Consider the following 8,023-nt stretch of genomic DNA (forward strand, 5'->3'; position numbering starts at 1 on the left):
GCTGAAAAGGAAGAGGTCACAAACCTCTAGAAGCCAAAACAGACCCTGGCCCAGACATAAGTAGGGCAAGACACAGAAAAAGCAAGATTGAGAAGCTAGAACAATAGCAGTGCCCAAGGTACAGAAAAGACTGGACATTGATGGGCTGATAGTTTCTGAGGGGTCCCTAGCTGCCTTCATTTTGGGTAAGACTAAGGATTATTCTGAAGTGCTTACAGTCACCTGAGCACAAGGGTTCAAAGCATCTGGGTCTTTAATACACAGTAGCTGCCAGTATTTTTGTTTATTCAAGTTCCTTCTTTTTATATAAATAATTGCTTCTGCTTCGCTTCAACTGTCTTTCCAGTATACAACCACCATTCTGGCCAGGCAGGTCAGCACGCACTTCAAAAAGAAACCATCCTATTCCTGAAAGAGGACATAGAACTGTAACTCTAAACTGAGGCTACAAGGTAAGTATACGCTTGAAACACACCCTGCTAGGCATTTTTGCATGCTGATAATAATGCAAGAGGAAGCCCTGCTGCCAAAGCAGCTCTGCAAAGCAACCTGCACCGGGAGGTTTCATCACAGAGGGACAACAGTAGCAGAGAGCATTTCCAATCAAGACACAGCCACTCGAACTATCCACTTGGCATTTTCTGCCCTTGCCGCGGTTCTTTCAAACTTTTTGCAGACTTAGAGCTGAGGCTGCAGATCCTGAGGCCCTCCAAGAGAGATGGAGCCCCTTACTGTAGGGCTTTCGATTTTCCCCGACCTTTCAAGTTATTCCCCATTTCCCATTTGTGCTGCTACCCTGCACAAGAAGCTTGGTGCCGATGTCTTCTGTGAGGTCCTGCACTTGCTTGGTCTCTGCTCAGGTGTGTCAAGTAATTTCTCCCAGCTCTGCAGCTATCTTCAGTTTTCCTTTACCACTGTCATGCCACTATAGCTATTACCTATGACCTCTTCCAGATTGCAGCCGCTTTCCTTTGGCCATTACCCATGCTGCTGCTCTCTGTCTTCATATCTGCTCCAGTCTGAACGGCAGCACAAATGACTGTCTCGTCTCTTCCTTATTTATTTATTTTTTCTGTGAGTGGCTTGTTTAGTGTAACTGTTTCTAAAGTCTGGCTGCTGGACTGCAACCCATCCCCCTCCACACCTTCTTCTTCAGTTGATGTATCCCTCGCTTCCCACCTAGTCTTAGGGAAAAAGCATTGCTGTGGCCCAGCTTTGGCAGGTAAGGATCTCTTCCTGACTGTCTTGTTTTTGCTATCAGTCCCTCTGCTGTTTGTGCTGCCAACTTTGTTTGCTCTCGCTCTTTTTCATTTTTGATACTCACGGCAAGACATCTGGTGCTCAAATCTGCCCTGTTAAGTGCTGAATCGCTTAAATTCTGCTGCAGCGTGCTACGAATCATGTCAGAGTGTATGCGTATGTCAGAGTGTATGTCATGTGTATCAGGCATGTCATACTGTGGAAAGGTGATGCTTGACTCCTGGTCAGTTCTTGCCAGAGCTTTCTCCAGAGTCACCTCTCAGAAAGCAGACTGTCCATCTCCTTCCTGTCCTTAAAAGTGACCACTTGCAAAGGCATCTTGGAGTGGCAGAAGGATCATAACTGATCAGTGCACACATGTCACGCTGGGCCATACATGCTCTGCAATGCACGTTGGTACCTGGCCAATGGAAATAGTCTGGCTCAAATAAAGCACCCTCTATCCCTAGGTATGAAGTTATTAATTTCCTGATGTCAGCTCTTATATCTGCAGGGATTACTGCTTGTCCTGCTTTAAATAAAATCCCATCTTGCACATGTGCACACACACACAGAAACAACACTCAGTCCTTTGCCTAGTAACAAGGTGGGTGATGCCTGTGGCCCTTCTTCCTTGCAGTATAGCCACACACTCTGTGTACGAACTGTTTTAATGCCTTTATCATCCCACCCAGACAGCTTTCAGGAACACTCGGCACTTCCTCAGTATTCTTTCTTTTTGCTGGAGCTCACACTGCATCTTTATGCCGTGTCCCAAAGTGACACAAGGGGATTGTCTCATCCCCTACGCAGGGGCAGCAGTTCCTTGTTTATCTGACTCCATCCCGGTTGTGTCAGAGCTCCACCAGTAAGTGCTCAAGGTGCTGACTTTGCAGCAGTGTGGCTCCAAGCTTTCTGTGGCTCTATCTCTTCCAGGGGTTTATAGCAATTTGGGACTGGTTCCCTGCATTGGATTGCCTTTACCCATCACATGGGGCTCTGACTGCTGCCAAATGGTGCCTCTGTGTATTAACTGCTTAGATGATTCTTGTGTTCTGAGAGGTGGGAGGATAAACAAGAAGAATCTAATAGTTTATCTTCTCTATGAACCTCTAGAAATCCTTCACCACTTTTGCTCTGGACATTTCCTTATTGGCTCTAAGGCTTTTGAGGTATTATTGGAAGCACTCAAAAGTTCACAGATGTTCAGGTCACCATTCTCTGCAAGCTTCAGCTTATCTGCATTCAGGCTAATGTGCTGTTCTCAGCATGTCCTTGGGGCCATTCACAGTCTGGAATCATGGCTGGGGACTCCCTTTTCTTCAACACTTTCAGTTACAGTTGAAAGTGTCATAAGCCACCACCTTGGTGCCTGGGAGTCCCTCTGCTGAGCATTTCAGTTTCTGCTGTGAACACTGTAATAATGATCATGTTCCTGGCATTCACACTCTGTCAGGTGTTGTAACAGTGATCACGAATACAGTTCAAGATCCTGTCCTAACTCCTAAGAAACACTGAATACTTTTGAATTTGACACATCAAAGTGAGCCTGACTTCTATTACTGCTAAAGACTGGTGACTTCTCTCCAATCCTGTATACACTGGTTTGGCATCAGTATAGATTCTCATTTTATGCAGATGCCTGTTCTTTCTTTTTTCAATGCCACTGATTTATTCTCTGCTTCTTTCTCTGGAGGTCTCTTGACATCTCTCCTTTACAGAGTTTTCCCTCAGTAATGTCGAGAATGCCAACAGTTTCATGTTTTGGTAGCTTGAATGTCAGGTACGTAGTCAGCTTTTGAGATCGGTGTCAGTCTCCTTAAACTATAAGGTGACACTTTTTTGGAAGGCTAAATGGGGCCCATGGGGATTTCTCCTTCTGCTCTATCAGAATGAAAATATTCTGGTGGTATGCTATGCTTGCCACATGGCTTGCTTGGTGATGGATGGAGTTTTTGAGTGTCCTTTATCATAAGACCAAGTGATAATGTGCCATATTTCACGGCAACTTACCAAGAGCTTTTATCTGTCCACTGGCCTCAAAATAGCCTCAACTGTAAACCATTGCTGTCAACTCTAAGTCTCATTACTGCAGTCTAGTGTTGCTGTTAATAAGTATTCCTGGAGTTCTATTGCAGGTGACCTTGCAGCCCAGCTAGAACTAAATTTGGCTCTGATTCGGTGGGACAGCTGTAATCAGGGTTATGGTAAGACTGGTAGGTTATTCGAGCACTGTGAGTACCCTGAAATGCCTTGATTTACTAAGCCACACTTCCTTTTCTCAGAAAACTCAACTAAATGATGACCCTTGTGTTCATCACCACTCGGTCTTCAGCCTCAAGCTTGGGGTTTCATACCAAGACTTGTTGTGCCATAAGGACCATGACTTTCTGATTCTTTTCTGGGCAGTTGAAGTAGAAATGCCGTATGAGTGAGGCTTTCTTCAGATATGTGTCAGCTTTGGTGAAGCATCTTTCCTATAAGCTGAAATCATTCTGCAAGTGATCTCACACAGGAGAAACTTCAGGGTTCCCAAAGTTGACTTCCTGGTTGTGTATTACAAGGACCCACTGCCAGAACTTCTTTTTGGTTTTATAGGAATGTACTTGCTCAGGTGGTGTTCTGTCCTGCGCAGATGCTCCCCCTCTGTGACAGCAGCACTTCACGTGATGCTCACCCCCAGCGACATGGGGAAAGTTCACTTTATGGTCACTATATCCCGTGGCTAACAGCATTCATGAACAAAGTTCTTGCTCCTGTACTTGTCTCATACTAAGTAATGCAATCATGGGAAGCCAAAAATGGGTACTGTTAAGAAAGAAGTCATGTGTATTAAATACCTAAGTATGCTCAGGTAATCACAGGAAGAAGCAGCTGTTGCTAAGTCATTCAAGGCTTCTTCTCCAAGTGCTGTTCCAGGTGTGCAAAATGGGAAACAGAAATGATTTTCAAAGACTTGGTGCACAGGTCACAATAAAATACGCTCTCTTTCTTTCACAGGCCAGACCAGCCTGCTTGAGCAGGGGGTTGTCTCAATATCAAGCAGCCGGATGGACAAAACTCTGGGAAAGAAAAACTAGGACCTGGAAAAGAGGTCAGAGAAGGAGGAAGTGATATTAAAACCACGAAAATATTGTTGCTAAGCATTTTTAACTACACTTCATGTGGAAGTGTGTTTGTCCTATGGGTACACACCCACAAGAATTCGGTATTTTCTGTAGCGTAGCTTGGGCACTGTGGGGTGGATTAGCACTTTGCCCCTCCGTTTTGTCTGATGATACAACTGCTTTGGAGGAGGACAAAAGCAGGGTCAACCCTTTCCTAGTACAGCACATGCTCTGTTCTCCCCTGTCCAGCCATCCTTCTACTGCCACACTTTGCCCATACCCCATCCACTGATGTGGGATAAAAAGCAGCAAGGCGGTGGCATCTTTTCTCCCCAGGATGGTCCTAGCAGCAAAACTGTCATGTGAGTGAGGGCAGTTTCTGCTTCCTTCTTCACAGAGATGCACTCCCAAGCTCTCGTCTTCCCTCTGTGTAGCAACAGGACTGGATCTACCGATTGCCTCTTTTGATCATAGAGGGCCCATATTTAAGGCTTTAAAAAGGAGCAGGAAAAACAATGAAATGATATGACAAGAGGGAACAAAAGTCATTGTCATCTCCCATCAGCTATCAGTATGCTTTGAAGCATGAGATTTGATTATCCCAGTCATAACAATGCCTAATAATACTGCAGGATAGTACAAGGCTCATAAATCATTATTAAAAGATAATAACCTTTCAAAAGATCCTTTGTTCCCCACACGGAATAAAATCCAACTGCCAACACCACAAGCTCACCTTTGGTTCTACCAGTTGACTCTTTCCATGTCATAGACCATTATGACTGATCAAGGCTCTGCAAGGCAAATTTAGGCCAAAGCATCTACCTGCATACATAGCATCCTGTGTCTCCAAGGCCGTTAAATGATGTCTATGGTGACACCTGCACAACGCATTTGGGGGTTTGTGCAGCTCTAAATGCAGATATAATGTTACTAGGTTGTTTTCCAGGCTTGGATGAATTTGGGCTACAATGCCTATAAAGATCCATAAGGTTCAAACAACCAGGACATCACTTGTCACTTTGGATTTTGCAATGGTTTCTATCACACGAACTGTCTCTTCACGTCGAGGAAATCTAGCGTGCTGAGAGTGTCACTCATGACACCTACACAAATGATGTCATGCTGGGAAATCCACTCTACTTTTGCGTCCATTGATTTCAATCAGTAGTTTTCAGGTTCCCTGGTGACAGTGTTTAAAGCCTATTTCATTGTGTAAAACCAATGGTTATTTTTTAATCCATTTTAAGATTCACAGTCATTCGATACAATTTTTCTTTAATCCTTACAACAGGCTAAGAGTTTTAATCAACAACTTGAGTCTCTGTCCCTAAAAAAACCTGTCTCTAAAAAAAATTATTATTCTGTTCTTTCTTGCCAGGGGAAATCTTTTGTTTGCCAGACTTAAACATAGGAACCTGCAGCTTTCTGTACAGGGCAAGACTTTGAACTTGCAGAAACAGTTCTGCTTTTGCTGTGCTGACCTACCCTGGACACAAGGAGTCTATCAGCTCTGGTTGCCTATGAAATGTTATATCAGCAGCCATCAAAGATGGCAGCGAAGCTCCTCAACCTGTGCGACTCAGAATGCCTGCTGCTCCCCCATCTGCTTGTGCTCATCCACACCACCATGCCAGGCTGGATGCACTTTCCACGGGGGAGCTCAAGTGGAAGTGGTTCTCATAGTGAACAGCTATTGGAGAGGAATAACGCCATTTGCATTGTACCACCAGACCTACCTCCACAGAAAGCTGGGCCCTTGATTGTTTGTGACTTGTAGTTTCCATATGAAAACTTTTGCTCCTGAACAGTTTGACTCTTGAGAGGGGTTACCAGTTCTGCTGCTGGTGGCCATTTTCTGTAATATAGAAAGGATGAAATAGCAGCAGCCTGACTTCAAATTTGGCAGCAAGTTGGAGTCTGCTTCCATGCCTCAACACTTAATTCAAGCTACTTAGCACTGTAATGTGTAACATATGACCTCTTTGCAAGCCCTAGTTTTACTGCTCATTAGTCTATGTACCTTAACAAGATTTTCAGCGACCTTATGGCTAATAGTCCTCTTTTTCTTAGAAAGATATGTACCTTCCAGCATGATTGCTTGTCAGTAATGTTAGTTAGATTGGAATGAGAAATCATAGAGTTCAAAGCTATTCGAAATGAGCAGTGGGGTAGCAATATCCCAGTTTGTCCTTTTGCTACCCTGTAATGTAAAAATAAAGGGTGCTATTTTTTTTTTTTTTTCTGCTACTGGTGTACCCACACCTTCCAGTAAGGATTTGGGTTCTGCTGTGCTGAGACAGCCCTCAGGAACAAACAGCCTAAGCAATTGTAACAGGCAAAGGAAGCACTTTTAGCCGTGTTTTTCAGATACAAAAGCTGAACGTATAGACTTGCCTGTGATCATGCAGGAAACCAAGGGCAGAACAACACCTTGAACTCAGGCCTCTGTCAGATCTGCATTTTCATCACACTCCTGAGTGTACATATTTGTCTTTGAACTAGTACAGGGGGATATAACACTGCACCAGAGGCGGGTGAGTGCAGGCTCACAGAGCTATTTCTGCAAAGCAGTTCCAAGCGCACTGAATGCAGAGCTCTCCGAATACTTTGCAGTCAGCTCTGTGCAGCATGTCATCCAGGCGTGGAATTCACTGCCATAAGAGGATGTTGAGTCAAAGACTGTAGCCGAGTTTCTTGAAGGGTTGAAAAACAGCCTGGTTAGGTTAGGCAACGGGACTGCCTTTTGTTTTTTGAGGGGTTTAGTTTGTAAAGGGTCTAGGGCTGCTGGGTCCAAAGCTGGGTGCTGATGCTGAGCTGCTAAACCGTCAGACAGAAAATTAGCGATTGTGATTTTCACTAGGACAAGACTCTGTTTTTATTTATGTTTTGCCCAGGAGTGGCAGAAAGAGACTCTTTCTCAGAACTTCAGCAGAAGTTTCTCACAAAACTTTCAGCATATGTGACACTCACTGGGGGGGGGAAGCCTATAGCAGGCTAGACAGGAAATCTGTTTCTTTTTCTTTGCACTTTTGTTTCCACCAGGGCTGGTGAATGCAGCGTGCAAAGTAGCAGTGATTACAGCACAGCTAGGGCTAGAGGATTTTAGAATGGTTTGTACTCTAGAAAAAAAAAAAAACAACAAACCACACCACCATGAAAAAAGAAACATGCCAAAATGGCAAAACACGGGGATAAATAAGGGGAAGGGAAGAAGAGCCCGAATCGGACCGTGATGTCAGGTGGTTAAGTATTTTCAGACTGTCAAGGTGGTGATCTTAAGTGAAGATAATGTATTATGCAGTGGAAAGCTAATGAGACCAGGTCTGTTAAACATGGACTTGGTGTTACTTAGCTCTGGAGTGCTTCAAATTACACAGGCCCAGGTCGTATTTGATCGCCTCTCCCGCTTTGACAAAGTGAGCAGCAGGCTTTTATATAATGTACATGATCATATACTGTAGGGAACAATCCTGCACTGGCAGGGGAGGGAAGCTGATGACATAATGGGTCTTCTCCATCTCGAAGTTATGTGATTCATCAATTAAATGAATTCAGTGGGATAAAGCAGCATGAAAGGGCAATTTCCCTGTAACACGCTGGCTGCTGATTAACTCTTCCCTCCCAATTTCAGCCACACCGCTCGGGATCCAGCCTCTGCTGCAGTGCCCAGGAGG

This window comes from Charadrius vociferus, unplaced genomic scaffold (assembly GCF_000708025.1).
Source record: "Charadrius vociferus isolate BGI_N301 unplaced genomic scaffold, ASM70802v2 scaffold160, whole genome shotgun sequence".
NCBI lineage: Eukaryota > Metazoa > Chordata > Aves > Charadriiformes > Charadriidae > Charadrius > Charadrius vociferus.